Raw genomic sequence first — 22,500 nt, forward strand, 5'->3', positions numbered from 1 at the left:
CTTGGTGTGACTTGACAAAAGAAGAGGTGTGAACATGGGTCAAGTAACACCGGTCCGACCCTGGTCGCTGGTCTGAAAGTGGTAAAAGAGAGTGAGAGTGAGAGTGAGAGTCCAAAGACTCGCAACACGGTGGACTCTGCACATCGCCCGGTGTGTTTACGGTCTCAAGTTCGTCCGGCCGCCGTAAAACGCCGCCGCCGCCGAAAACACCTTTCTCAGGGAGCTAAAATGACCCGAGGAGATCCTCTGTTGTTGTGAGGAGAGAAGCTTAGGACAACAGAACCGGATCACCTCCCACACACTGTGTTCTGTTTTCCCTCGCAGCACGCGCTCCTGACACCCAGCATCTCCTCGCCTGCCCCAACAGAACATCTCTCCCCCTCACGGCCCTTTCCCCCTCGAAACAAAATCTGCTTCTCATCCCCTGTGCTTCCTATCCTCTCCACCACCCCCCCTCCTCATCTTGGGTATCCCTCTCAGCGGCAGGCGCGTGTGTTTCTCCCCATCTCCCTCAAAACGTGTTTATTGTCTCAGGAGGGCCTGTGAATGGACAGAGACACCGGTTAGGCAAACGGTCTCGGCCTGTCCCGCCTGGTGCAGGCTAAATAATCGGAATCGGAATCGGAATCGGAATCGGAATCAGAATCAGAATCAGAATAACTTTATTGATCCCCGAGGGGGAAATTGAGTCATGCTAACAGTTGCTCACACTCAGACATGAAAAAATATCAACATCACACATTGTAAGAGGCATAGGAATGTCCACCCGCGTCGCTGTCAGCTTCTCGCCCAGTAGTGCCGGCCTGACGGTGTTGAGAAAGCACTGGAGAAGTCATAGAACACGACGCCCTCACAGCTGCTCACCTGTTTGTCCAGGTGGGTGTAGGCGCGGTTGATCAATATTGATGGAAAACCGGCCCCCTGGTGGGTGAAAGTAAGTCCAACACAACTCACAGGAGATTCTACCAGGCAAAGCATGAGATCTGTAACAGTGTGGCATAGAGAGGCAAAGTGAACGTCACTTCCTGCTTCAGCACTGTACCAGAGATTTTCTTCCGCAATTTATTTTCCCATAGACATTTCGTAAAATGATTATAAAAATAGTTTTACTTGGTCAAACCAAACGGTTCAGCTATATTTAGAATCGGGAGAGACCATAGAACATTTCACTCAGACCAAAACTTTAAAAAACAACATGGGAAAAATATGTTCTTTAAATCCGCAATATCTCTCCTGTTTCTAAATATATCTGAACCACTTGGTTTGAACAAGTAAAACAATTTTTTATAAGCATTTTACAAAATGTCTATGGGAAATAAATGGTGGATGAAAATCTCTGGTACAGTGCTGAAGCAGGAAGTGACTTTCCACTTTAGCTCTCTAATAGTGTAGTTTGACCCTGAGGGTTATTATGCTTAGGATCAAAGGATAATTCAAACTCCTTCAGGGTCACACACAAGAGCTTAGTCTCTCTCTCTCTCTCTCTCTCTCTCTCTCCCTCTCCGTCTCCCTCTCTCTCTCCTTTCTCTCATGTCTTTCTTTGCCTGCCCTGTGTCCCTTTAACTGCCCCCTCCTCGTTAGCGGAAACAAAATGAATATTCCAATTAGGCACCGTCAGATCGCTGAGCCAAAAGCACCCTCACACGCTGTCAGCTGGAAACACTGGACAGGACTAATGGTTACAGTAATGACACAGGAGCACATTATAGGCTACAGGTTAAGCCACTGACACTTGGATGGCTTCCCACATACGGAGCAGGGAGTTCAGCTTGAGGATTGGAGGTCTTTTTTTTGGTTTGACGGATCTGAAAATCAGGGGATTTATTATTTTTTTAGTACTGTAGTACAGTGGTTCTCAAATGGGGGTCCGGGGACCCCCAGGGGTCCGTGGCACTTTGCCAGGGGGTCTGCGAAAAGTTTTCAGGAAAATATATATATATATATTTTTTTAAGCTTCATAGTTCAATGAAAATATTGTATGCTTTAAATCTATAAAATGGTTCATGGATTACATTCTAATCTAACAAACCTATCAATTTAAAAGGCAAGCACGTTACCGTGGAAACAATTAAGCTTAGCTCAAAATCACAAATCAGAATGAGGGGGTCCCCCTGGTATATTTTCTATCTTGTTAAGGGCTCCTTGGCTGAAAAACATTTGAGAACCTCTGCTGTAGTAGACAATGAGGATGAGGATGGAATGTTAATTGGTGTAACTCAGTGACACTCAACTTGCGGCCGCGGCCCGAGGGCCACGAATTGCAAAAAAAATTTTTTTTTTTTTTTACAGTGCACCTGAACGCAACATGCAAGATACCCACTGAATAAGTGTCCAAATGTTCATGTCATTCTGGCCAATACTCCACTTCCAATACTCCACTCCACAATACTCCACTTCTGTTATAGCATTTCAGTCTGGAATGTGGAATATCTTTCAATAATCTATGATTTAGCTGCTAAATTCAAATACCGCTGTCTGCTTGCTACCCAGGCACTTATGTATGTACTTAACCTAACTAACTATCCAGTGTGCACAACATTGTCAGACTAAACTCTGGCTGACACCCCAAAAACCTACAATCCGCTACAGAAAAATGTATATTGTTTGTTTATTAACTGGCCCCTGGCCTTCTATCATTTCCCGAAAGTGGCCCCTGGGCAAAGCAAGTTGAGTATCCCTGGTGTAACTGATGTGCCTCTGTCCATCAAAACGTATGCAAATTTGCTGGATACGTACGCTTCATCACAGATCAATAATATGACCCTTCACAGCAAAACCGTTACATTTTAACTTTTGTGAACATAACACGAGCACTGATTGCTTCCCTTGGGCTATTATTCTGTCAAATATACACAAATGTCTTGCTTGCGCTCCCTGTGATTATTAGACCAGATTATGAGAAAAAGAGGTGTTCAAACAGCCAGGGGGCCTTCAGGTACCCTCCAGACAGTATACAGCCATGCTGTCATGGTGTTCAAACAGCCAGGGGGCCTTCGGGTACCCTCCAGACAGTATGCAGCCATGCTGTCATTTATCATTTCATTATCTACTGCACATTTGTCAAACCCAAGGCCCGGGGGCCAGATCCGGCCCGCCACCTCATTTTATGTGGCCCTTGAGAGCTAGCAAAGAATACAATTTGTGCAGTACAATTCTTTGCAATATGGCTTAAAATAGCTATTGTTAAATGGAATAATAGTTGTAGGCTATACTAGTTTGTCATGGTTTTCCCTATAATTCTGCTTTCAGAGCTAGTCTGAAAGCAGGATTATCCGACACTTCAGTCCATGTTCGAAAACAAAGTAATTAAATCTGGCAAATAGAGTTCTGATTGATCCAAACCATATCCTCTACTCTGAGTACGAGATGCGGGCAGACGGTTTAGAGCCAGCCGCTGCAAAAGCAATAGATTTCATTTATTTCATTTATTTTATTTATTTATTTCACAGGGACAGTGCATATTAATAAACAGTGTGTGTTAACAAACACCATAAATATGCCAGAGTTAGCCCGGGGGCTAGTTTACATCTGTAGTCCCTGGCCAGGTGTAAAGATGGCATCCTAAAAACAAAAGACAAGTTTACAATAATAATAATAATAGACATGCAGTAAGGTAGATACAGTACAAACTGCAAGACAACGTTACAGCAGCACCGCAGACATAGTTACTGTAGCGACAGAAGACAGCAGCACCATATGAGGACATGCAGACATGTGCAGCACAACACAATGGGGCACACAGAATGGTTTCCTAAACTAATGCGGGCAGATTTGGTGACTTAGTAACCATGTCCTTAATGCTCTGGAAAAAGACCTGTAGGTGGTAAGTTCTCTAATATGGACTGGTATAACATTCCATGTTCCATGATAACGTCTATCCTTCCTTCCAACTTCTATTGCACTGCTGAATAGACAGCGAGTCCCTTCCTCACGGGTGTAACACCTGCACTGATGGAAGTGCCAGAAACGTGATGGCTCTTGTCTTTTCTTGTTGTTCTTTTCTCTTTTAGTCCTTCCTGTGGTTTCTCTTTGCTTTTATTTCGCTATGGTTTTATGCTTTTATGGTTTTATGGTTTTATGCTTTTAATTATTTAATTATTCTTTTATATTACATGATAGTGCAATTAGGTCCAGTGTAATAAGGGCAGGTGCAATTTTTCTCGCCTAAACAGGCACCGCTAGTTCCACCCGTCTGTCATGTTGTTGTTTCCTTTGTTGGTGTATGTTACTGCCGATGGATATGCTGTAATGCACTTAGACAATTCCCCTCGGGGACAATAAAGTTGATCTGATATCTGATCTGATCTAGTCATTAAGTATTAAGTTATTGCTAAAAAACAATAATAACCGAATCAGAGGTAATTATGGAATATTATAACATGTAGGCTGAAAACATTTATATTGTGTTATATTTACAAGCGGCCCTTTGAGGGCAACCATAATGCTGATGTGGCCCGGGGTGATCTACTGTCTCTTTGAAGGACACAGGTGGCCTTCAGCCTCATCTGCTCTTCTCAGTTTGTGCAACGGTGATCCTGTTTGAGCAGAGGAGGGAGAGGGGATGATGTCCACATATTACACAGCATTGGCCCTAGTTAGCCTGCATTCATTATATCTGTGTGTGTGTGTGTGTGTGTGTGTGTGTGTGTCTGTGTCTCTCTCTCTCTCTCTCTGTTTATTTTATTTATTTATTTATTTATTTATTTATTTATTTATTTATTTATTTATTTATTTATATAATCACAAAATATCTGGTGCTGCCCACAGACTGTGGGCCACAGTGATATTTTACATTTTTAGGCCTTCCACACTCACACAGCCATTTGTGACATCATCCCTTCCCTACTTCCTGCTGATGATGTCACCGCTGATGATGTCATCAGTGATGTCACTCGAGCAATTGTGATGTCATCAGCGATGATGTCATCAGTGATGTCACTCAAGGAATTGTGAGGTCATCGGTGAGTGATGACTTCACTGATGACATCACATCACAGAGGGCTTTTCGACTGAGGGGCCTGCATGAAAAATAATAATGGTGTGTTTACCACCGTTTTATAAAGCCGGCAAGAGAGCACTACAGCAGTGGTTCTCAAACTGTTAGTGACTTCTTCACGTCAAGGACCCAAAACGGACACAAATGACCACACATTGATGTTGTCCCAGGGTTATTACAGAAAGTGTATGAACCCCATGACCAAAATAGTTATACATTCTGTCAGCGAGTGAGTTACTTATGGAGGGAATCATAGGCTAGTGAAAATAAATAATTTGCCTTTTTGCTGACCCCCCTCGCCCCCTGGGACCCCCTCATGGACCCCCGGGGGGTCCCCAGACCCCACTTTGAGAACCACAGTGGTGATTAGTGATCCCCCCCCCGCTTCTCTAACATGACCTCTTGGCGCTATTACGCAGGGGATCGAACACTGTGTGTACATGCAGGCTATGATTTAGTACAGATTCCTTCACTCACCGCACTCTGCACTGAGCGAGTGTCGGAGGGCACTCGTACGCATGCGCAGCATTGGCTGAGAGCGTCATCGCAGTTGCCCCGTGGTGCGTCTGTGTGGTACCCTGCACGTTTTCATTGTGAAGAGCAAGGACACCGGGACACACACACGCACACGTTACAGCAACCGAGCCTACCGGACACAAGCTACCGAATAACGGGTGAGTACCGAGCGGCCTGTGCGCCTTTACGCACTGTGTTATACCGTACGAGCCTCACAGACAGCGCGGGGCTGTCCGGACAAAGAGCCCAGTGTAAAGGAGAGCCAAGTGAAACGGTCATTTTCCTCTCACATCTCAACTGTTACTTGCGTGTCCTCCAAACGGAGCAGGCAGCTAACCTCACTGTATTGTCAACTGTTAAATTAGCTAGCTCCAGCTTTGCTATCTGTCTGAGTCTGACTTAAGCTAACGTCTTAGTTAGTGTAAGTACATCAGCTTATCCTCGGCTTATTGATCCGTCTCTCACGGCAACGCTCAACGTTATTAGCGATCTATTTATTAATCAGGGGATTGTTTTGCACGTTTTTCCATTCACTGTCTGTGGTGGTGTGATGATGCTGGACTAGTATCGTATTATAGCATGTCACGACACCGGAAATCAAAAGAGGCGCTGCACCCTGCTCCTCTACGTGTTGTGAGGATCTGTCTGCCTGTGGGCACCTATCGGGTGGCACGGAACACCCAAAACGCGAGCTTAGCAGCCGGGTTAGAGAGGAGGAGAGGAGAGGAGGAGACTGGTGGTGATCTTGTTGAAACAGCTGTGATGCAATATTGCATTGCGTTGTCCTGTGGGCGTGCAGCATAGCGCACAATGAGTTCCAACACATGCCCCCATGGTCGCCTCATATAATGACGGACAGTCCCAGAGCTGAATGGAAAGATAACGACACGCACTGCCCCCCACCCCCCCAGTCCCCATTGTCCCAACGCAACCAGCGCTGCTTGTGGCCTATAAATAACAGTGGAGCCAGGGGGATATTCTACCAATTCTGCTGAAGTGCCCTTGAGCAAGTCTCTGAAGTACCCACCAGCTCCAGGGCTGCTGTTCTCCGCTCTAGCAGACTGTGTGTGTGACCTCTGTTCTGTCCTGACCTCCTGCCTGGAGGGGTCTAGTGAAAATAGAGTTTCCCTGCAGAATCGATAGTGTGTCACATTAGGCCCTTTTAGCTGGCAGAACAGTTGACTGTCTGTCATATTAGTTTGGGGTTTTATAGCAGTGCTGTGTTTCCATGTGCCTGCTCTCTCTGCTGTAGCACACACCTTATAACACCACACATTCCTGGGAAAAATGCCTAGAAATTACTCGTTAGGATTAGGATAATGCTAAGAGTGTATTTAAACGTATAATTGGAAGGACATGTTCTGGCATTCATGCTTACGTGACTGACTGAGCAGGCAGGGGTTGTATTTATGTAGTCTTTATTATGTATATATTATACATATAAATATATATAGCCTACACACACACATTTGAAATATTTATTTATGTCCACATAAATACAAGTATGCAAAGGACATAAACAGTAATAGTGCAGTCAAATGCTGGGAGTCAGTCAGTTACATGAGTGCCCAGATGGCGAACACAATAATGCATACACATAAGAAACACACAGGATGATAACATGGCAGGTTGATATATACAGTTATACTGTAATGCAAGATAGTGGTCAGTATCCACTTCATGGGTACAAAAAGCAGCGCCTCCTCCATATTGAGCGGCTGCCGATAATAGTAGATATTGAACAATATCTAACTGCTTGGCCCTTCTCTTTGGGAGACCAGCCATCTGAAGGCCTCTCACAACCAGCTTATGGACATGACCTAGGCCAGTGGTTCCCAACCTTTTTTGTCTTATGTACCCCTTGAGCTGTTTTTCCATGACAATAGTACCCCTCACTAATGCGTGTTGATGATTACATACAAGTAAATCTATACAAAATATATGTTTCACTGAACTGCCGGTGTTTGGGCTTTTTAGTTGTTTTTTGCCATTATCAGTAGCAGAACAGTGTAGCAGTTGACACTTGCCAGCAGAACTAGTTGCGGCACACACATCACATTTTAACAATGGGCTTATGAAATGACTTGGAATATATATATATTTATTTATCATTTTGGAGGTAAATTGTATTCCCCAATCATTCCAAGTACCCCCTGCAAGCTGCTCAAGTACCCCTAGGGGTACACGTACCCCTGGTTGGGAATCACTGACCTAGGCTACCAAATATGAAAACTAGAAGTTTACACCTGTAGCCCAGCTGTGAAATGGTCTGTTCTAGCCTATGGTTCTAGCTGTTGGTATATATACATATGTTTTATATTAAATAAATAAATAAATAAATATATATAAATATATATTTACATATATTTTATCACTTTCTCAATGATAATTAAGTCTAGATATGCCATAAAAGCTATTACTAGACCCGTGTGTGCCTTAACCAAGCTTGACTGAACAATTCCTCCAGTTTTTGTGCCACTCCTCCTGTCTGCCAGCCATACTTTTGAATGTGTGATTAGAGAACAACGTTCAACAGAACACCATGACAGAGACAGTACAGCTGGAAGTGTATCAGTGTGTGAGAAGAAGAGACACATGGGCGGTTGAGGACTTTTGAGAAGACGTTGGAAAGATGCTGCAGAGATCATAACTGATACAAGAGGAATGTTGGTTGAGTCTGAGGTTGAGAGAAAGCGAGGAGAGACAATTGGTGTAGGCACGTCAGTTGTGTGTGTGTGTGTGTGTGTGTGTGTGTGTGGTGTGCGTGTGTGTGTGTGTGTGTGTGTGTACACTGTGTATGTATGTGTGAAAGGAAGCATGGTACTTCAAACCAGATGTGCGGAGAGGTTCAACTCGGAGTCATACGTCTCAGTTATACCGTATAACTTCAACATAATGGCCTTTGGATTCCAAAGCTTACCGGCCATATTTCACTATTTTACCAGCTAAGCACGATGGTTTGTTTGTACCAGTCAGAGTGGCTGCTAGTCGACCAGACTCACTTACCACAGACAGTCATATTGTCTGAGGTCCTGCTGGTAATTTTATACCCTCTTCTTCAAGCTGGAAACATAGTTGGAATGCAGTGATGTGGGGTTTAGACCGTCTAGACCAGAGCAGAGCAGAGCAGGGCAGCTCTGATGTTGTCCAGGTTGCCAGAACATAGATGACCTTTCTCTGCAGTCACATTTCTGTTGACTCCACCTCCTGACAAATTAGATTTGACGCACGCAGCAGCTACCCTCCCTCAACACTCAAACACACTCCCTCAACACTCCTAACAGAGCATTTTCAACGTTTCTTTTGGTTCCTCACATGCTACAAGGAAAGCTAACACATTTAGGCTGTACAGTGGAGTGTTATTGGAATGGTTTTCTTCACCTGTGGTCATCAGTGTTGGGCAAGTTACTTTCAAAATGTAATATACTACATATTACTAGTTCCTTTCATTTGAAAGTAAGAAGTTACTTTACAATATTACTGTCTGTGTAGAGTAACTCGTTACTTATTACACTACTTTTACATTACTTTCACCAAAATGACTGCAGTAGCAGAATGACATCGCTGCCCCGGAACCATCCTGAAAAATAATTTCAACCGTCTTGAAGTCAGTGTTCAAACGTCCAAAATTCTAAATGTTATTCTTTTCCTTTGTTATTGTCATCTATAGTGATTTTTTCCATAAAAACACAATTTGATTAGGAAATTATTGTATCTTCGTTTAAATATGTGCTTTGATAAAAAAAAAAAAAATGTAACTTGAGTTACTTGACAAAGTAACTGGTATAATATTACTGAAATCCTATAAGTAATAAGTTATATTACTGAGTTACTGCTAAAACTAATATATTACATGTAATATGTTACTTTTGTAATGAGTTACCCCCAACACTGGTGGTCATTTGAGTGCATGTGGCAAGCATGCTGTTTGAGGGAGTGTGTGTGTGGATATATGTCTTTGTATCTGTGTTTGCACATGTTTGCTGCGGTCCACTCTTGAGTGTAAGTGTGTGAGAGAGAGAGATATTGGCGGCTAACAAGGGAAATAATGCTACTAGCATTAGCTCGTACCTGTGACAGTCAAGTGGTCATTATTAGTGCTAAGCTGGCAAGTATTTGCTTTTGGGCCGCAAAGAACAACAGCTTCATAATTCTTCTAGGAAGTCTTTGATGTTTTTTTCCAGACAAGCAAAGTTCAGAAACGGACCGTCGCTGACCACAAAGCGAGTGTTATTATTATTTTGATCCTTCACACTCGTGTCTCTTATCTTTCATTTCCTGTTGTGCGCTGGAGATTAGCTTGAGAGAGTAAAGTGAGTCATTTCACTGAGTCATCATGATGATGATGACGCTGCGTTTTATTAAGTCGTATTCGGATCAAGTAGAAACCGTCAGTCAAGAAGCAATATGGCCGCCCACAGTGACAATCACAATGTAGTGTAGTGTGAGATGTCTACCTGGCTGGCTATCCACCTCATGCTCACGACACTCACTCACTCACTCACTCACTCACTCACTCACTCACTCACTCACTCACTCACTCACTCACTCACTCACTCACTCACTCACTCACTCACTCACTCATTAGGGCTGTCAAAGTATATTCTATATTCAAATATATATTCAAATATAAAAATTTAAAGAATATTCAAATATGAAAATTTATATTTAAATTTATTCTTCTTCCTTAAAAACATTTTTTTTTGTTTTTTTTTGTTTTGTTTTTTTGTTTTTACATTTAACCAAGGTAAAAAAAAAACTGGCCAAGAGGGCAACATAAAAACATACATCGTTTGCCTGGTTATTTATAAAAACATTACAAAAGTGTACTGTATTAGTACTGACTGAATAAATATGGGGGGGAAAAACAATGTTTATGTTGAAATAAAATAAAATTTTTTAGTATTCGAATATATTCAAACGAATATGTTTTGTTTAGAGGGAATATTCAAATATGATTTTGGGGCCATTTTGACAGCCCTATCGCTCACTCACTCACTCACTCACTCGCTCGCTCACTCACTCACTCACTCACTCACTCACTCACTCACTAACTCACTCACTAAGATTTCAGTCAGTCAGTCAGTCAGTCAGTCAGTCAGTCAGTCAGTCATCTCAGAGACAATCTAAGCCTGAAGTTGTTTTTGCTCATGTTCTTGTAATATTTAATCTGCTGAAGACGATTAGCGTGTTTGTTTGATGGGGATTTCAGGTATCGTTTGGCAGCAACACCATGTGCTTTGGTTAATAGAGCGCCTGTTACTGGAGAGCTGAATGGCCTCATTGATAACTCCTCGAGGAGTTGCCCTGCTTCACCGTGTGTACGTGCACACACACACACACACACACACACACACACACACACACACACACACACACACACACACACACACACACACACACACACACACACACACACACACACACACACACACACACACACTCTCTCTCTCTTTCCCTCTCTCTCTCTCTCTCTCTCTCTCTCTCTCTCTCTCTCTCTCTCTCTCTCTCAGGCTCCAGCACAGGGCAGTTGGATGTCTTACACAGGGGAGATAGCCACATAAATCAATTTACACTGGAGGTGTGGCCTGTTTCCCATTATGCCTGTTGCTGGGCACTGAACTGAAATCTCTGCCTGCTTTCAAGTTTAGCAGCTGGTCCAGGTGATGTGGTGGTGGACTAAGATCCAGAACGTTTCAGAGCCTGTGGTGGTGGGCTCTGCTGGTGTGACAGACCTAAAATCCAGAACGTTTCAGAGACAGTGTTGCTGGGCTCTGCTGGCGTGACAGACCTAAGATCCAGAACGTTTCAGAGACAGTGGTGCTGGGCTCTGCTGGCGTGACAGACCTAAGATCCAGAACGTTTCAGAGCCTGTGTGGTGGTGGACTCTGCTGGTGTGACGGACCTAAGAGCCAGAATGTTTCAGAGACAGTGGTGGTGGTGGGCTCTGCTGGTGTGATGGACCTAAGATCCAGAAGGTTTCAGAGCCTGTGGTGGTGGACTCTGCTGGTGTGATGGACCTAAGGGCCAGAACGTTTCAGAGCCTGTGGTGGTGGACTCTGCTGGTGGTGTGACGGACCTAAGATCCAGAAGGTTTCAGAGCCTGTGGTGGTGGACTCTGCTGGTGGTGTGACGGACCTAAGATCCAGAAGGTTTCAGAGCCTGTGGTGGTGGACTCTGCTGGTGGTGTGACGGACCTAAGATCCAGAAGGTTTCAGAGCCTGTGGTGGTGGACTCTGCTGGTGGTGTGACGGACCTAAGATCCAGAACGTTTCAGAGCCTGTGGTGGTGGACTCTGCTGGTGTGACGGACCTAAGAGCCAGAATGTTTCAGAGACAGTGGTGGTGGTGGGCTCTGCTGGTGTGATGGACCTAAGAGCCAGAAGGTTTCAGAGCCTGTGGTGGTGGGCTCTGCTGGTGTGATGGACCTAAGATCCAGAAGGTTTCAGAGCCTGTGACGTAACAGTGTTTTTACACCATATTCGACACTACAGTAACAGTCGCGTTGAGTATAAACGAGCTCCTGAACTTGTGGAGAGCACCAATGAAATGCACGTCGAGGAACGAAGCGAAATGTCCCACCTGCATGTTGAAGGTCAAGTTTCCCCCCATGCTCCTGTTTGAACTTCCTCGGTAGCATAAGTTTATTTGCAGGAGCAACAACAGTGCTGCTAACATGACCTTGCAGTGTGTAACTGGTAGCCTCTCCACCCACCACCTCTCCTCCCCACCCTCGCCACGAGTAACCTGAGAGGCCTGGCCTGGGCCATGCCCGCCCGTGTGTCGTCCTCGTTGTTCTTCCTGGTCCACCTTGGATGACCTTTCTGCTCCCCAGGTTCACTGGCAAGAAGCTGAGAACTTGAACTGTAAGAACTTCTTGGCAAGCTGTTTTGGTCATATAATAAAAACACAAGAATGTAGCTTTAGCTAACTGCTTTTCTTGTGAATAGTATTAAGGTTAGCCCTAGCCATTTTGATCCTCTTTGGGGGGGGGGGGTCACATGCCTCTCTTTTGAGAAAACGTTGATCTTTCTCACAGCTACTTAACTCAAACTCGTCAACAATGTTGCGGTAATAATCGTTCTGTTTTGGGACCTGCTGGCGTTGGGAGTTATGGTCGGAGTGACAGTTTGGCCTTCCTGATCCCAGAGGAATGCACACCGGCTCATATAAAAACGTAGTAAAGTGCACACACACACGCGCGTGCCGCCATGACGCTTTCAATATATATACACACACACACACACACACACACACACACACACACACACACACACACACACACACACACACACACACACACACACACACACACACGCACACACACACAGTCCAGTACACAAAAAGGTCACATCAACACCTGTGTGCGTACGTGTGTGTGCGTGCGTGGGTGTGTGTGGGTGTGTGTGTGCGCGTGTGTGTGTGTGTGTGTGTGTGTGTGTGTGTGCGTGTGTGTGTGTGTGTGTGTGTGTGTGTGTGCGTGCGTTCCCTTGAATAGCCATGTCACAGGAGGAGGCACTTTCATTATCAGCCTGGTAGTAAAGTTGCTGCTGTGTTGGTACAGAGTTAGAGGAGGCACATGGCCCGCAAACGTGATGAAGCCAGCTACGTGGAAGTGTGGCGGTGTCCTCCAACTTCCTGTGTTGGGTGCCACCTTTTGCTTTTTTTTTTAAACTAGAGTGTATAACTGAAATACTTGGGGGGGGGGGGGTGCATTTAAATGTAGTTTAGTTTTTGCAAATGTGTTTTATTGGCAATTTACTCCAAGAGCACTTTTGTCAATTAGACTTAATTAACATTCCACGTTTATGCGATCTGGCGCTTGTTGTTGTTGTTGTGAGTAGTGCTTTGTGTCAGACCATGTGTCAGACCTGAGGGGAAACTGGCTACGCTACAGTGGGACTCCTGTAGTCATCACATTCCTGGTGAACACAGGAAGGCTAGGCCAGGCCCAGGTCAGCACCACTGCTAGTGCTTAGTTAGCATAGAGAGGCAAAGTGGAACGTCACTTCCTGCTTCAGCAGCACTGGACCAGAGATTTTCGTCCGCCATTCATTTCCCCATAGACATTTCGTAAAATGCTTATAGAAAATAGTTTTACTTGTTCAAACCAAACGCTTCAGATATATTTAGAAACAGGAGAGATCGCATAAGATTTCACTCGGACCGAAACGTAAAAAAAATGCGGGTTTGAAGAAAATATTTTTTCGATGTTGTTTTTTAAAGTTTTGGTCCGAGTGAAATGTTCTATGGTCTCTCCCGATTATAGCGTTAGCTGAACCGTTTGTTTTGAACGAGTAAAACTATTTTTAGAAGCATTTTACGAAATATCTATGGGAAAATAAATGGCGGATGAAAATCTCTGGTACAGTGCTGAAGCAGGAAGTGACGTTCCACTTTGCCTCTCTATTACCATAGTCCCGGTTTGCTTAGCAATAGGTTAGCACTTTGTTTTTCACTTGGTGAGCTCTCTATTACAGCGAGTATGAGTATTATTATTATTAGTATTATGATTACGTTTTCATTCAAGTTGTAGCATCTTTTAGTTCCTTAGGTTTGAACTGGAGCTGCAGCTCAGAGACACACAGAGATGAACTGGAGCTGCAGCTCAGAGACACACAGAGATGTGTGTGTGTTTGTATTATGCATCACTGTAGTGACCTCAGTGTGGAAGAGTCTATGTGACAAAACAACTCTTGTGAGCAACGTGAGATGAGACAGCTCTACTTCCTCTCTGGGTCCTGGATGAGCTAGCAGCCGTCCTGCTCATTTGCCCTTCTAAATAGTTCATAGTCAACTATAGTGTTGAGCCATGATGGCATTTACACAGAGTTGAATTGCTCCCCTGCTAAATGTCGGGATGGGGGGGGTCAGTTGCTTGTCTGGGGGGGTCAAGGTAGGTCAACAGAAAATGATGACCGGGAGACTTCTTCACACACAGGCATTAATATTTCACCCATTCACATCAATGTCTTGTGCTTCAGTCAGTGCATCATTGTCAGTGTTGGGGGTAGCTCATTACAAAAGTAACATATTACATGTAATGTATTACTTTTAGCAGTAACTCAGTAATATAACTTATTACCAATAGGATTTCAGTAATATTATACCACCAGTTACTTTGTCAAGTAACACAAGTTACAAATTGAGTTATTAAAAAAAAAATCAAAGCACATATTTAAATAAAGATATAATCATTTCCTAATCAAATTGTGTGTTTTTATGAAAATAACCACTATAGATGACAATAACAAAGGAAAAGGATAACATTTAGAATTTTGGATAGTTTACACTGACTTCAAGACGGTTTAACGGTTTAAATTATTTTTCGGGATGGTGCCGGGGCGGTGATGTCATTCTGCTACTGCTGTTATCTTGGGAAAAGTAACGTAAAAGTAGTGTAATAAGTAACGAGTTACTCTACACAGACAGTCAGTAATATTGTAAAGTAACTTCCCAGCAAACATTTCCACGTATAACGACCGTCTGCTGCACGTCAAACCACTACATCTAGTCAGGGTCTAATTATAATATCGGAATGGAAATCTTAGCGACGTAATTCCTCTACTTCCCCACAACGTGTCCAGATTCAACGATTTTTGCTACATCGAAAGAAAAGAGATAGCACCTAATGGGGGATTCGATCCTGGGGCGCCCGCTTCGCAGTCCTGTGTCTTATCCATTAGGCCACGGAATCAGTTACAAATACTACGGATTTGGTCATATATAGAGATACTTAACATTGAGCACTTAGCATTTTGACGGTCCCGACTGGAAGTTGCGTTGATAGGCTAGCTGCCTCGCTAATTCTGTTTCATGATTTCAACCAGCGATGAGACAGGTATATTTATATAATTTACGATAATATAACCAACGTGACTTTAGCAGACAGCATAGCACATCCAAAACCCACAACACTGCGTTTAGTTACGGCAAGAGAAATGGGACACAGGATTCAGGAAGTTTGTGATAAATACAAGCCCATAGCAAGAGACACTTGCACTTATATGACATAAACGTGTTTTCATATTAAAAAAAGAAAAGGGCGTTCAATAAAAGTCGTCATTGCAGGTGGAGTGCATGTCACACTGTGAGTATCTGATCACACAACAGGTAAATTGTCAATCAAATGTCATTTTTATTCAACAAAAACACAAAAGACACCTACATGTGGTGTTTTCAAAGCAATATGAGGTCAATATTTTTTGTTTTGAAGTGACAGTCTAAACGTTACTTTGGAGGAATGTGGAGAGAACGTCAGACTTAGATGGTAGATGCCAAACCACAATTCTATCGTCTGGTGATGTCGCGGTCAAGACGATGTTTGCTGGGTTATTACTAAATGAAAGTACCTAGTAATCTGTAGTATATTACATTTGGAAAGGAACTTGCCCACCACTGATCATTGCTAGTCACTGTAACTATAGTGTTGTAACTCTAACTGTCTTGGCAATGGTAGCCTGGTGCCAAGAGGACAGTGATGTTTGCTAAGCAAAAACAGACGCAACGCACACACAGACACAAACACACTGAGGAACGTTTGCATTGATTTCCATGGTGGCAAAACACTAGCCTGGGTAAAGCACAGCCTCCACGTCACGTGACCTCTATGTCCTATCAGTCACTTACGTTACAGGCATGGTCTGTGACGTCACGTTGAAGGCTGGCTTCACCCAGGCTAGTGAGACGGGGTCAGAGACAGAGTTCTTATCACAGGCCTACCTAGACCAGTGTTTCTCAAACCTTTTCACATCAAGGACCCCTAAACTGACACAAATTACACCACGGACCCCCATTTGATACGATTGTTGTCCCAGAGTCCCCCATCTGAAATATATTTTTTTCCTTTAGATGTTTTGATCACAGAAAGTGTAATGAAACTCATGACAAAAAGAGTCATACATTTTGTCATTGTGTCACTTCTGGATGGAAGTCTAGTGAAAATAAGTGAGCCCCCTTTTCGCTGGGGACCCCCTGGAACCCTCTCAAGGAACCCTGGGGGCCCCCGGAACCCAATTTGAGAACCACTGGCCTAGACAGTAGACACTAGACACATTGAAAACCAATCCATTCCACAGTGCAAGCTATTTGATGTTGTGTATTCATAGTATTCCCGTGATGTCACAAGCATTTTCCTACCAATATGGCGCTACAATACACACAGCTCATTGGCTGTTGGTGTCACTTGATTGTAACCACCTGTTAATTGATTACAATCACCTGCTATTTTCCTACCAAGATGGCCGTGTGGTGCTGTAACAGAATACTATCAATACACACACATGCAAGCACACACAGTTACCCTGATCACACCTTCACACACACACACACACGCACACGCACACACACACGCACACACACACACACGCACACACACACACGCACACGCACACACACACGCACGCACGCACGCACACACACACACACACACACACACACACACAGCTGCAGGGTTGGGGAGTAATGGAATAGATGTTTCAGAATACAGTATTTAAAATACAAAATATGTGTATTCCATGACAGTTACAGTTTAAATTGGTGGTATTCTGCATACCGTTACTTTCTTTCAAAATAGAATACTTGAAGGGAATACCGTACTTTAATTTAATTTGTTTTATTTGAAGCACGCAAATCATATTTAACACCTTAAGTGCCATAGCCGAAATAATTCGTCTTACATAATCCAACGCTTGAGTGCCAGAGCCGAAATAACTCGTCTTACATGTTTTTTTGACGGTGGGACATCAATCAACCCCTCTTACATCTTCGAGATAACTATTTGGAGCAAGAGCATGTGTGTAATCTATTTTACCGACCACTAAGTGGCGACAGAGACCGAGAGAAGTCACAGCCACGGGACCCAAAAGCAGCCGCCTCCGCGGAAATGGCTTGGATTTTACAGTCAGAAGCCCGAGACACACACACAGAACGGACAGAGATCCCTTCCCCCCAGAGCCGCGGATCAACGCGCGAACACACACACACACACACACACACACACACACACACACACACACACACACACACACACACACACACACACACACACACACACACACACACACACACACACACACACCGCGGGAGCAAGCTTGGCGATTTTACAGTAATCCAATCCATTTCAGGCAAGCAGGCAGGCAGGCACGCAGACAGACAGGCAGGCAGCACAACACGCTTCTGACACGCCCGCTGAAGCCAGGAGGAAGGAGGAGAAGACACACGGAGGGAGGAGTTTGAATGAGAGGGGTGTTTCCTGTTGTTATGGAGGAAATTACTGTTCAAAACTATTGTTTAGAATGTCTGACGGTCTTACTGATGCCAAAAATGAATGGTTAAAGTGACTGTTTCACAAAAAGCCATTTATCTCTGAATAAATTTCCAGACGCTGAAACCATGCTGTACTCAACGGCTAATATCTACATAACTACTAACTCTGCAAACTAACTCTTTTAGACAGAGAAAGCACACATTCTATTAGTTATTTTTAGATGATTGCTGTTCATGAATTCTTAACAGAAAAGAATCCTCGGCTGTTCTAAAATGAGCCAGAATCGTCAAAAACACCCCTGGCACAACTTACCTACAGGAATGAAAACATGGCTGGCACCCAATGTGTTAAAGCTGGAGATAAGGTCGTAAAAAACTGGAATTCTCCTTTAACTTGAGTTGGAATATGTTACAAATGACATTTTAGGTCATGGCATGTATTCTGTATTCTGTAGTGGAACACATTTGCAAAGTAACCCTCCCAACACTGCACAGCTGGGACGTGTGATGTGTGTCTGTGTTGTTGTGTGGTTGCTGCTAAATGGCCCAAAACAGTAGCAGAGTTGACCTCAGAGGACTGTGTGTGTGTGTGTGTGTGTGTGTGTGTGTGTGTGTGTGTGTGTGTGTGTGTGTGTGTGTGTGTGTGTGTGTGTGTGTGTGTGTGTGTGGCCACGTGTCTGTGCAGTCGGGCGGTTGCTAAATGCTAAATGCGAATGTGCGTCGGGTAACCGACACCACCAGGAGACACAGAACATTATAGAGGAAGTGAGAGTGTACATGTGTGCTGAGTGTTTGGTTTCTGACGTCGCGCCTGTTTCACTGTTTTTGACGGATCTCAGACGTCCACATTCGCTGACCTGACTCTGACCCATTTGATTGGGCGCACAAATTAAATGGCACACGCACATTTCTGTCAGAAGGTGGCACCAATCAAATGATTTGTGAGGATGATGACAAAAATACTGCTTGTTAGATCAGCCCGCCTATAGAGAGGCAAAGTGACTGCCTACTTCCTGCTCCAGCACTGTACCAGAGATTTTCATCCGCCATTTATTTTCCCATAGACATTTCTGTCTCAGAGTTACTGGTTCAAACCAAACGGTACAGATATATTTAGAAACAGGAGAGACCGCATAACATTTCACTGGAACCAAAACGTAAAAAAATGCGGGTTTAAAGAAAATATTTTTTCGATGTTGTTTTTTTTAAGTTTTGGTCTGAGTGAAATGTTCTATGGTCTCTCCCGATTCTAAATATGGCTGAACCGTTTGGTTCAACAAAGTAAAACAATTTTATAAGCATTTTACGAAATGTCTATGGGAAAATAAATGGCGGATGAAAATCTCTGGTACAGTGCTGAAGCAGGAAGTAGGCGGTCACTTTGCCTCTCCATGCAAAACCTACAAAACTTGGGTCCTTGTGAAAAACTCTGACGACTGCTGGTAAAGTGTGATGATGAGATGACTCAATAAACACGACTGTAATTACAGCACCACACCACCGCATGTCATCACTTCCCTAACGGGCGTATTTACATTGGCGTCAAAGAAGGCAGGGACAGCACACACAGTTACCCTGGTCACACCTTCACACGTCACACACACACACACACACACACACACACACACACGCACACACACACACACACACACACACACACGCACACACACACACACACACACACACACACCTTCACACACACATGAGTCAGCTGGGAGGAGGTGGTGAGACAGGTTGTGCCGTGTTAGAGGAGATCCCAGGAATAATGACGGATCATCATTGAAAAAGATATGGTGAAACTGTAATGATCCCCCTGGGAAAATGTGGATGTTGTGTCGCAGCAAATAGTCATGGGATACAACAAAGACTAGAACACTAGAACTTAAGTAGGAGTAACACGAGTACAACATAAACAATTATGGGATGGCCCATAGAGACACTGCAGAGCGTGTCATCAGTCAGAAACCACGGCCAAAACGGGGGGAAACAAACCCCCTCCCCAATCCTGGCATTCTCCTATGTCGCGTGTTGCACACAAAGATCATATATACGGAAGTTGAACACTCCAACTTACTTCCTTGACAGCTAGATCCACATTTTCCTTCTCGCTAATTCTCAATGGCTTCCTTGTTTTGCTCGGGATTACAAAAAAACTTTAATTGGTGATTTTTTTTACATTTGTTGTCTGCCCAGCCCCACCACACAACAGCTTTTAGCTATGTTTAATTCAAGGAAAATGACGCTGGTGTGTATGGGAGTGAATGGAGAGCTTTCCCCGGGTGATGGGCGTGGCCTATTTCATGCAGTGTCTTTATATTCTGTATATAACACAAATATTAAGGCGTGTACAATTATGTTCTCTAGGATTGGTGGCTGTATGGCTCTTTGGCTGTTGGCTAAACCTGTTTTCATATAGCGTTAGTGATATTTGACTGGACTGAACATGCTGGAGGGCACGGTGCTATGTCAGAATTTAAACAAGTTCTGCCGGGCCATACAGCTATGCAGTATTAGATCCCCCCCCCCTCTCTGAAGTACGGTAATAATCTGACTTTTATTTTACCTCACAGTTCAGAAACATCTGAGTAGCATCCTAAAAGTGCATCGATTAGGTGTTGAATATTCAGGGTTAGGGATGCTCCTTTGTGCTGCTTTGTCTTCTTAGCCAATGAACAGGCAGGAATGGGTCTCGCGCTAATTTTGAATGCTAAAATAAAGCTGATAATGTACAATTTGATAAATAAAAAAAACTAACTTTCAAAGTACAACACAAACTGTCCATTTTGCTGCAACTCGACAGTGCTGCTTAATCCAGGACCTTACTTCCTGGAACTCTTGAGAGTAAAACAACTGGTCCATTGGAGTGAATGGAGATGTCGCGACTCTTCAATATACACGGCTCTGGGCGGGATGAGAGAGATTTTCTATGGGGATTCTTGAATGGTCATTAAAGTCAAGCTGCCCCCTGTAGTCTCAGTCAGAGATAGAGTTGACTCCACTCAAAGTTTAAGTAGAGATCTTCTGTTGCTATCTAGATGGGTCACCGCAGGCTCCACCAATTCTAACAAATGGTCGCAGCAAGTCTCCCAAATGGTCACATGGTCACCTCTCCCCTGAAGTGTTGTGAGAGGACTGTGTGCCTGGTGACGTGCAGTTAGCGCTGACCTAGCAAGCTAACTTGAAATAGAGATCGTGAGTTCCCAAACTCCACACAAACCACACATATAAAAACACAAAGCTGCACGTTGTTAGCTCAATACAGTTGGAACTAAGATATTCCATTACATGAGTTCCTGTTGCCAAATCTCGCGAGTGTGTGTTGCTGAGACAGAGACAGGTCTTGAACAAGTTTATTTTTCTCCTGATCCGTCTGTCTGAAAAATGCAATTTTAGTGTCCGAATATTCTGAAGATATGTGGCTTCGGAGAGTGGGGCCGAATATTTACTTTAATGAATACGGGGGCGAAGGGATCTGTCATAATCTGAGATCACGTTCACTTGGAAAAATTGGAAAAAAAGGGAATTGTGATGTTGCTTCAATCCTTTAGGACAAGAGCCACAGGAAATGAGGAAATAACTCCCAGCTAATCTCGCCTCAGTCCACAATATGTAGTGCCACTTTCACATTGCTCTCTGTTCGCGAGACGAGGGATCGGTGTGTGTGTGTGTGCAGAGGAGTCAATGTGTAACTCTAATCTCGTGCGGCCAGATTATTTTCACGCCGGTAAAAAAAGCACACCGCCGGCCCGAGGAGGGCAGGCACACCGCCGGCCGGCCCCCAGGAGGAGGAGGCCAGCTTCCCTTCCGGGAATTCGAGCACATGCACATTGCACATGGGGCCGTGTGTTGTTGTGGTGGTGTGTATAGGAATGTAAGGTGCTTAACTCATAGGGCAAAAACGTGCAGCTTTCAAGGAGCACGTTGCTGCCCTGCAGAGTCAGTGCAGGCCAGCAGGGGGGCGTCTTGGGGCTCCTTCCTGCTGGGTGTCTGCGAGTTTGAAAAGGAGCCAAATGAAAGCGCAGTGATTTATGATGTCGCCAGTTGCCAGATAGTAAGATATCCATAATTCCACTGGCAAGACGCCAGCTTACACGTACTTAGAGACTTGACACTTACACACAAAGGATCTGCAGCTGTGCTGTTGAGACTGTCTGACAGGTGTTCTGTCACTTGGGCCTACCGGACCAGACCAGACCGGTACTCTTATGTAAGTAGGACCATGAGCAGTACTACGGAGAAGACGCTAGTGTACAAGACTAGTTTTCAACCGTAATGTCTCTTATGTTATGACTGCCTCTGTTGATTATCTTCTCGATTAATTGATGAGTTGTTGTTTGGTAATATAAAATGTCAGAAAATGGTGAATAAATGTTGATCAATCAGTGTTTCCTAAAGCGCAAGATGACATCCACGAATGTTTTGTTTTGTTCAAAGATACTCAGTTTACTGTCGGCAAGAAACTAGATAATATTCACATTTAAGAAGTTGGAATCAGTTTCTCTCTTAAAAAATTACTTAAACCGATTGATCGATAATAAAAAAAAATAGTTGTCTATTAATTTAATAGTTGACAACTACCGTAATAATCGATTCATTGTTGCAGGTCTCATCTGTGTCACACACACACACACACACGCACACGCACACGCACACGCACACGCACAGGCACACACACACACACACACACACACACACACACACACACACACACGCTTTTGTATA

The 22,500-nt window shown here is 43.9% G+C and overlaps 1 protein-coding gene across 1 annotated transcript in view; it reads left to right on the forward strand.

Annotated features, from left to right (window-relative positions):
* The first annotated feature begins 5,599 nt into the window (after positions 1–5,599).
* The window catches only part of LOC310794793 (monocarboxylate transporter 1-like), a 38,056-nt gene continuing 21,155 nt past the window's right edge, over positions 5,600–22,500 (forward strand). Inside the window, exon 1 of the mRNA XM_083656838.1 lies at positions 5,600–5,670. The gene's annotated coding sequence lies outside the window, so the exon portion shown is untranslated. The remainder of the gene's footprint in view (positions 5,671–22,500) is intronic.

This window comes from Poromitra crassiceps, assembly GCF_964638095.1.
Source record: "Poromitra crassiceps genome assembly, chromosome: 20".
In the NCBI taxonomy this organism is placed as follows: domain Eukaryota; kingdom Metazoa; phylum Chordata; class Actinopteri; order Beryciformes; family Melamphaidae; genus Poromitra; species Poromitra crassiceps.